This window comes from Bos mutus, chromosome 9, assembly GCF_027580195.1.
Source record: "Bos mutus isolate GX-2022 chromosome 9, NWIPB_WYAK_1.1, whole genome shotgun sequence".
NCBI classification, from domain to species: Eukaryota; Metazoa; Chordata; class Mammalia; order Artiodactyla; family Bovidae; genus Bos; species Bos mutus.
In genome coordinates, this window is record NC_091625.1 from 84,399,552 (window position 1) to 84,408,449 (window position 8,898).

The 8,898-nt window shown below is 38.3% G+C and overlaps 1 long non-coding RNA gene across 6 annotated transcripts in view; it reads right to left on the bottom strand.

Annotated features, from left to right (window-relative positions):
* The window catches only part of LOC138989179 (uncharacterized), a 274,790-nt gene extending 269,695 nt beyond the window's left edge, over positions 1-5,095 (bottom strand). For 4 of the 6 annotated variants that reach the window (XR_011465404.1, XR_011465401.1, XR_011465402.1 and 1 more), the window contains exons 1-2: positions 4,349-5,049; positions 1,901-1,956 (exon numbers count right to left, since the gene is read on the bottom strand). This is a non-coding gene — a long non-coding RNA (uncharacterized lncRNA). Of the gene's footprint in view, positions 1-1,900; positions 1,957-4,348 lie in introns of all 6 variants that reach the window. The other 2 variants (XR_011465405.1, XR_011465400.1) reach the window with 2 other exon arrangements.
* Between the last annotated feature and the right edge of the window lie 3,803 nt (positions 5,096-8,898).

Below are 8,898 nucleotides of genomic sequence, written 5' to 3' on the forward strand. Positions count from 1 at the left end.
TAAAGTTGGAAAAAATGGAAACAAAGTGCGCTACATGGGCTGAAGGATTTGACAAATGGAACACAACAGAATGCCTAAGGCTCTGAGACAGACTTTAAGGAGTGATAGGCCAGAAAAACAAACTGGCAATTTTTCAGAAATTATAATAAAGATTAAACTTTCAACATCTCTTCCCCCACAATGCCAGCCGACTGACAATGTAGAGATGCCAAACTGCTTTGGAAACAGTTCTCCTAGCTTGACTCACAAACAGAGGATGACATAGATCCAAGATGTTTGGTACTTTGCTACTAATTTTGGAACTCAGATGTAAGGAAATACTTGTTCAGTCATCTCAGTAATCCCACTCAAAACACAAATTATAACAATGGATACATTAAGCATCCTCCACCTTCATAACAACTGAATATCCTTCATTGTTTGAATCATGTCTGGGCTATAAATTACAATAAGGAAGCTGAGAACATGGCATGTACTAGGCACTTGGTAAATATCTTTCAAACAAATGTATGGATGAACTACTAGCTAAATAACTGGAGGTCCCGGTGTATGGCTGCACAAATCCTGCCAGTACAGACAAAACAAAGCCTAAAAGAGTTTGTATGTATCACAGATAATGGTAAATATTTTACAGATGAGGTCCAAGCAGATTCGTTTGTAGAATTCTATATGGGAGGGTTCTTGGTGAACACATTTTTAATCGTGATAAAAATATCAGCAGCACATTAGAGAAAAACATTCATTTATTTCTCATCCAGCAGACTTTACCAAATTAGTGTCTATTCTTATCATTACTGTTTGATAGATCCTGTGTATTAAAAAAAATCAGTGATTTCTCCTTGGAAAGAAAGGGATTGTGATATTGCTATGGAATCTTTCTTCTCTTCATTTAGGTAACATTTTGATCTTCTTTGGAATAATATACATCAAGCATCAGTTCAGTTCAGTAGCTCAGTCATGTCTGACTCTGAGAAACCATGGACTGTAGCACACCAGGCTTCCCTGTCTATCACCAACTCCAAACATAGCATGAAAATATTTTTCACCATTTTATGGTGTGAATGGTACCTAGAATTTGGAAAACATGCTATATTCTACGTGAAAGTTGAGGAACTTGCTTGAAGGTACATAGAAGAGTAGAGAAAGGACAAAATTATGTGTCCCAAGATTTTAATCTGACCCTAAATTCTTTTGCTCAGAATAAAGCTCAGCACTAATCCTTTAATTCTGAGGAATAAATACCCATCTAATCTAAAAGCCACCTTTCTGAAATTCCCTTTTATAAGCGTCATTAATTATTTTATTTCCGCTCCTGGAAAACAGTGTTGTTTCAAGCATGACAAAATTAAATGTATACAGGGCCCAGGCAGGTAAAGCACATAAATGAAGTGATGTGACCAGTGGTGAGCGACCCTGAGCCCCGATTTCTGGGAGATGAAGATGATGAGAACTCTGAGAAGTTAGAGATTCAAACCCAATGTTGAGGATCCAATTTTCTAAGAGAGGGCAGAAATTCAGATTTGTGTACAAGGCTTTTCAATTTCATTGTGTTTATTTTGGGAACTAATTAAAATGTAAAACACTGTCCAGGCCAAAACCACAGACCAAACTAAGCATGTCTGTGGGCTGCATCTAGCTAGAGGGACAGCTCACTTCCTTTTTATATTGCCAGATGGAGCTGCTGGGGGTATTTTGCTTTCGGTTTAGATTGGCTTCTAATTTATTGGCAATAAATTAAAGAAAGCACAGGAATTTTTTCAGTAATGCCAACATAGATGGACTTGCACAGCCTCCCAGGATGAACACACAGTAGGAAAACACATTTGAAGTTGAGAGGTAGTGTTGTGTGCTAGTTAAGTATATAAACTCTGGATCCAGCTGTCTGGGATCTTTGACTTACCAGCCATGAAACCTTGGGCAAGAGATGTAATTTCTCCACGGCTCAGTTTCTTATCTCTAAGATGGAGATAATTAATGACAGTTATCATGACAGTTATATGAATACACACACACACACACAGAGTACTTAAAATCTAAGTTGCGAGAGTACATGCCCAGTAGCTTCTGCTGCTGCTGCTAAGTCACTTCAGTCGTGTCCAACTCTGTGCGACCCCATAGATGGCAGCCCACTAGGCGCTGCCATCCCTGGGATTCTCTAGGCAAGAACACTGGAGTGGGTTGTCATTTCCTTATCCAATGCATGAAAGTGAACAGTGAAAGTGAAGTCGCTCTGTTGTGCCCAACTCTTTGCGACCCCACGGACTGCAGGCTACCAGGCTCCTCTGTCCATGGGATTTTCCAGGCAAGAGTACTGGAGTGGGTTGCCATTGCCTTCTCCATCAGTCACTTCAGTTGTGTCCAATTCTTTGTGACCCGATGAACTGTAGCCCGCCAGGCTCCTCTGTCCATGGGATTCTCCAGGCAAGAATACTGGAGTGGGTTGCCATGACCTCCTCCAGGGGACCTTCCTACCCAGGGATCTCCTGCATTGGGAGGTGGGTTCTTTACCACCAGCGCCACCCGGGAAGCCCAAAATCTAAGTTAGTGCTATCTAATTATTTGCTATTACCTATGAATCACAAATCATAGCACTGTTGAAAAGTAACAAATATTTACAGGTCTATGTCACATTAGACAACTGCTGACTCCACAAGTGGCCTCAGGAAACTTTCTTCTTCAGACAGAACAGGTGTGAGAATCAGGCTGCTTGTGGTAAATTCCCACTATTTTGTCCTTAACACCAGATGCCACCACTTCTTGGAAATGTCACAACCGCATATTTTAATGAGAGGAAGAAAACTTTTGAAGAACCAAAAATACTAGGAGTTAATAATATGTTAAGTTATCTTTTCACTTTTCCCTTTTTTTTTTTGGAGATCACCCATTTTAAAGTCAGAGATTTTCTATTCTGTTCCAGAGTTGAAAGGCGAAAAATCAAAGGACTTTATTTTCCTCTTTCAGGTGATTGAAGCATGAAACTTATGACAGATGCTTGAGTTGGATAGAAGTTATCATGCTAATTCACTCAAGATGATTTTCACATTCTGGAGGTTTTTGTCTTTTTAAAGGGTACCCTCCCAATTTTTTGGAATGTCTAGAAATAGAGGAAACAGAAGGTCACATGACATCGTATCCATGTTACTGAATCAATCATATATTTTTTAAAACATTTCTTTAATTTATTTGGCTGCACCAGGTCTTGGTTGCAGCATGCTGGATCTTTAGTTGTGTGTGTGAGCTCTTAGCTATGGCATGTGGAATCTAGTTTCCCGACCAGGGATTGAACCCCAAGCCTCTGCATTGGGAGCATGGAGTCTCAGCCACTGAACCACTGGGGAAGTCCTAATCATATGTTTTTGAATAGCAAATTGTGACACAAAACTCATTTTCTGTGGCACAAGCACATTTGCTCACCAAAGAAATTGAAGGTACACTACCCTTTAAAGATTCCATAACTTGGCTTTTTATTTCCCATATTCCTGCAAAGAAATTAAAATTGCCAGGCCCACCATGTTTTTCATGCTACCAAATTCTTTCTTCCAAAGGCAGGAGGGACAAGTGTGAACTCTCAAAAACGATGCTGGCCAAATTTATCAAGACTGAGAACATCTATTTCCACTCTGATCTTGTCAAGTGCTGCTAGGCAGTGGCCTGATGCTCATGTGAAACCCAACTCAGGAGCCAAGAAAAGCAGACGTGCCAAAGCACAGAGTCACATTATAAGACGGGAAGGCACATTAGAATTAACAGGCTCCACACACCACCTCACCCTGCACTTAACAATGAAGTACCAATGCCCAAAGAGAGATGTGATTTACAAACGTGCAGCTAGACATCTGGGGGCTGGCAAACAAACCTAATATTGCCAATTGATTAAAATATTTTTTCTATCCTATACTGTGTCTACATGTTTCTAGAAGTGTATTGAAATTAGAGATGCATAACGTACAACATTAACTGTTTTTCCTCTCAAAACTACTTGAAAATTCTCAGTTTTTCTCAAATATGATGGCTGAATCACTTGTATGAAAATCACCTGATGTCTATAGAAACTCCAGATCCCCCAGCTCACTCCAGACCTCCTGGGTGATGAGGAGATTGGCTACGTGAACTTTCAGTACACATCTCAGGGGACTGTTATAAAAAATAAAGTTTGAGAATCGCTGATGTCTGTGATCTGTGATGTACATAATTCAGGTGGGATTGTCAGAATAAGGAAAAACATTCCTACTTAATTTATTCAAAAAATTAATATACTTTAAAATCTCAAACTTGAGTCTGCTTTATAAATTCTAAATGTGCTCTCGCCTGTGTGTACTCAGTGATTTTTTCATAGTCACTTGCTCACCTGGCTTTGAATTCTGGGGAGGGACCCCAAAATGAGTCTTCTTACTCAAAAGTCAATGAAAGCATTTGGCATATATTAGGTTGCATGCCGGGGTGCTCAGTTGTGCCCAACTCTTTGAGACCCCATGGACTGTAGCCAGCCGGGCTTCTCTGTCCATAGGATTTTCCAGGCAAGAATACTGGAGTGGGTTGCCATTTCTTCCTCCAGGGAAATCTTCCTGACTCAGGGAACAAACTGCGGCAGGTTCTTCACTACTGCGCCATCTGGGAAGCCCTAGGTTAGGTTAAGGAGTTGTATTTTTCTGCCTTAAAACAGACCTACAGCTCGAATGTAATACTGTTTCTGAAAGTAGAGTGTACATACAGGCCAGAGCATTTCAAACTCAAAGAATGGCAAAGGAACTATCATGTAAAGATAATGCTTTTGTAACACACTGCTTTTCTTTTTAAGTGAAAGTGTTAGTTGCTCAGTCATGTCCAAGGCTTTGCAACTCCATGGACTGTAGCCCGCCAGGCTCCTCTGTCTGTGGAATTCTCCAGGTGAGAATACTGGAGTGGATTGCCATTCCCTTCTCCAGGGGATCTTCCTGACCCAGGGATTGAACCTGGGTCTCCTGCATTGCAGTCAGATTCTTTACTGAAGGAGTCACCAGGAAAGCCCACTTTTCTTTTTAATTCAGTCCTTAATGTAAAAAGAAATACTGTAATTAAAATTAAACATTAACACAGGTTAGAGTTTAAATTGTACATCAAATTCAGAAACATGACAACTTTTAAAACACATTAAATCAGCAAGCGGCATTTCAAATACAGAAGATCCACAGACCAACTTTGAGAATTTGAACTTAAATTTGGCTCTCTTCTTTGTCACTCAGCCACTATTCCCGTCAGTATCATTCAGAACAGACTTGGCACTCTATGGGTGAATTAGAGTGTTTTTTGTTTTTTTGTTTTACGTTCTAAGACCAAAAATAAATAAATTTTGTTTTCATTTAAAACAATAATGATTGGAAAATCCCAAGGATGTATGCTTAGTGTTTCATTATAAAGGAGATATTTTTCCTTGTTTTCTGAAAACAAATATAATATTACATTGTTTTGGTATTCTTATTATGGTAAAATCTCTCTGTTCACTACATTTCTAGGATGCATAGTTCATTTTTATTATTTCCACATTAAACTTGAGCTGTTTTCTTGATGACAGCTATTCCATTTAGACAACTAGATACTCAGCACTCTTATACCCCTGATATTTATATCTTTTAGGAAACAAACATATTTAGAACAATAGTCAAAACTAATTTAACAACCATCTAGAAAGATGAAGAAAGTGAAAATTATCTTTCTGAACTACTGTCACCAGTCCATTGGATATGATGACTATCTATAAAGTAGGGTTCATTGTGCATAATTTTCATCACTTTTTCCATACATTGCTTTTATGTTGTCATATAAAGCTATAGTCATCTGTAATACTGTGATAATTATAACTGGACATGGAACAACGGACTGGTTCCAAATTGGGAAAGGAGTATGTCAAGGCTGTATATTTTCACCTTGTTTATTTAACTTCTATGCAGAGTACATCATGCATAATGTCAGGCTAGATGACTCACAAGATGGAATCAAGATTGCCTGGAGAAACATCAACAACCTCAAATATGCAGATGATACCACTTTAATGGCAGAAACCAAAGAGGAACTAAAGAGCCTCTTGATTGAGGGGGAAAGAGGAGAGTGAAGAAGTTGGCTTACAACTCAACATTCAAAAAGCTAAGGTCATGGCATCCAGTCTCATCACTTCATAGCAAAGAGATGGGGAAAATGTGGAAACAGTGACAGTTTATTTTCCTGGGCTCCAAAATCACTGCAGACAGTGACTGCAGCCACAAAATTAAAAGACACTTGCTCCTTGGAAGGAAAGCTATGGCAAACCTAGATGGTGTATTAAAAAGCAGAGACATAATTTTGCCAACAAAAGGCTGTTTAGTCAAGGTTATGGATTTTCTAGTAGTCATGTACAGATGTGAGAGTTGGACCATAAAGAAGGTTGGGCACCAAAGAATTAATGCTTTCCAACTGTGGTGCCGGAGAAGACTCTTGAAAGTCCCTTGGACAACAAGGAGATCAAACCAGTCAACCCTAAAGGAAATCAACCCTGAATATTCATTGGAAAGACTGATGCTGAAGCTGAAGCTCCAATACTTTGGCTACCTGATATGAAGAGCTAACTCACTGGAAAAGACCCTGATATACTGGGGAGGACTGAGGGCAAAAGGAGAAGGGGGCAACAAGGATGAGATGGTTGGACAGCATCACCAACTCAATGGGCATGAATTTGAACAAACTCCAGGAGATACTGAAGGACAGAGAAGCCAGGCGAGCTGTAGTCCATGGGGTTGTAAAGAGTCAGACATGATTGAGTGCACACACATGCATATCTAAAATTTTATTGGGAAATGAGGGGCAGAGGAATTCCATCTGATTGGCTGCCATTTAGAAGAATTAAGACCAATATTAAACCAAAATGCAAGGGTCCAAATCCTTCCATATCTGAATTGTTACATTAATACAAAGAGATGGATGACTTGCTGTGAAATTCTACACCTGGGACCACATTTCTGCACCTGGTCAGCCTCACACTTCTAATCAGTAATCTCTCCAAAGTTCATTCCAGATTAGAGATCAAAGCTAACATTTACTGCTACACGTACCATTCTGTGGGCCCTTATTTTGTTCCAGGAGTTGTACTAAATTCTTTATAATCCTATTAGCTTGTTTAAGTATAAATCCCATTTTACAGTTGAGAAAACTAAGAGTCTGTGCCCTTAATAACTCTAGCACATAATTGGAAGAATCATTTTTTGTAAGTGTTTTATTTTTTATCCGTTTATATTTGGTTGCAATTCTTTTTCTTTTGCTAAAAATACTACCTAGGTGAATAGACATAAATATATGCTACCATACTGCAGATAAATAATGTAATATATCTCTCTTAGGTTCCAAATGTAAACATTTGTATGTCTCTGGCAATGGAAAGTATGCTTTCTTGTTGTTGTTGTTCAGTCGCTAAATTGGGTCTGAGTCTTTGCAACATCATGGACTGCAGCATGCCAGGCTTCCCTGTCCTTCACTATCTCCTGGAGTTTGGTCAGACTCATGTCCATTGAGTCAATGATGCCATCCAACCAACTCATCCTCTTTCACCCTCTTGTCCTCCTGCCCTCAATCTTTCCCAGCATCCTTTCTTATGTAAACAACACTAGTGACTAGGAGTGTAATATCTTTGGACTGAGAAAGCATTCCAGTCAATCCTACCCAGTATTCTTCTACTGCCGAACATTAGTAAGGGCTTGTTGTCTATAAACTCTTAACATTCTCCAAGTGGACATTTGACGATTCCAACTCCAAGGTAAGCAGCAAAGAGATTATGATCTTTACTTTAGAGATGAGATAACTGAAAGGAGAGGCTCTCTAGTCAACTGATTTACTCAAGATCATATAGTTAAATAATGGCAGAATTTTGTCTAGAACCTTGGCCTTCTAATGACTCATTCAATGTATTTCCAGTAGACTGTCCCTCAAATAACATTTAATTCTCTGACTATTCAGCCTTTATAGCTCACAACATTTAGGGATTTGATAAATTTTCTGGAAATAAGCAACTTTATGTAGAATACAAAATTAAGCTGAACAAAAAAAGGCATGGCAATACAAAGCAAAGATGTAATAAATTCCAAACCTATCATAAACAGTCATAAAAATATTTTTTGGAATATTGGATTTGAGCTGTCAAAAAATTTATTTTCCTCTTTGAAGATGCCTCTTTTTTTGCTTATTAAAATCCTTGTTTTTCTGTTTTCTGTCTGTGGTTTTGTATCTATTTCTTTTTTCCTTTCTAAGGTCCTAAATTTTCATATTTTACTATTCTAGCACCGATATTAACCACCCATAGTTTTGTCTCTTAATCCAAATTTTCATTAGATATGACAAATATACTCAGTCCTGTCTTTGGGCATCTTTCAATCAGATAATGATAAATAGGGTTAATATATAAATTAAAATATTTATATATATATATGTAATACCACTGAAGCCCACCAAGTCAGGATAGAGGATGGGCCAGGCAAACATGCAAAACACGTCTACTATATGTTAATAAATGTTTATAGAACATTATCCTAGTTGCTACAATAAAGGAAAACATACAGCATTATGGATGTACATGGAATAACACTTAAACTAGACCAGAAAGCATAACGAAAAGTTCCTAGTGGGGTAATATATGAGCTGAGATTTGAAGGATGAATGGTCAATAAGAGTTCAGTAAAGATAAGGAAGTTGTGTGTTTAAAGCAATGGAATCGACATGTACAAAAATAAGATGTATTGTAGACTTTGACATCTTAAAGAACTGTAGGTATTGCAATATGAATAAAGCAGAGGGTTAGAAGGGGAGAATAACAAGAAATAAATCTGGAGGGTTTAATAGGGACTAGATTAGAGAATATTAGTCAGGCTCATTAAGGGGAGTGATTTTATCCTAGAAGCA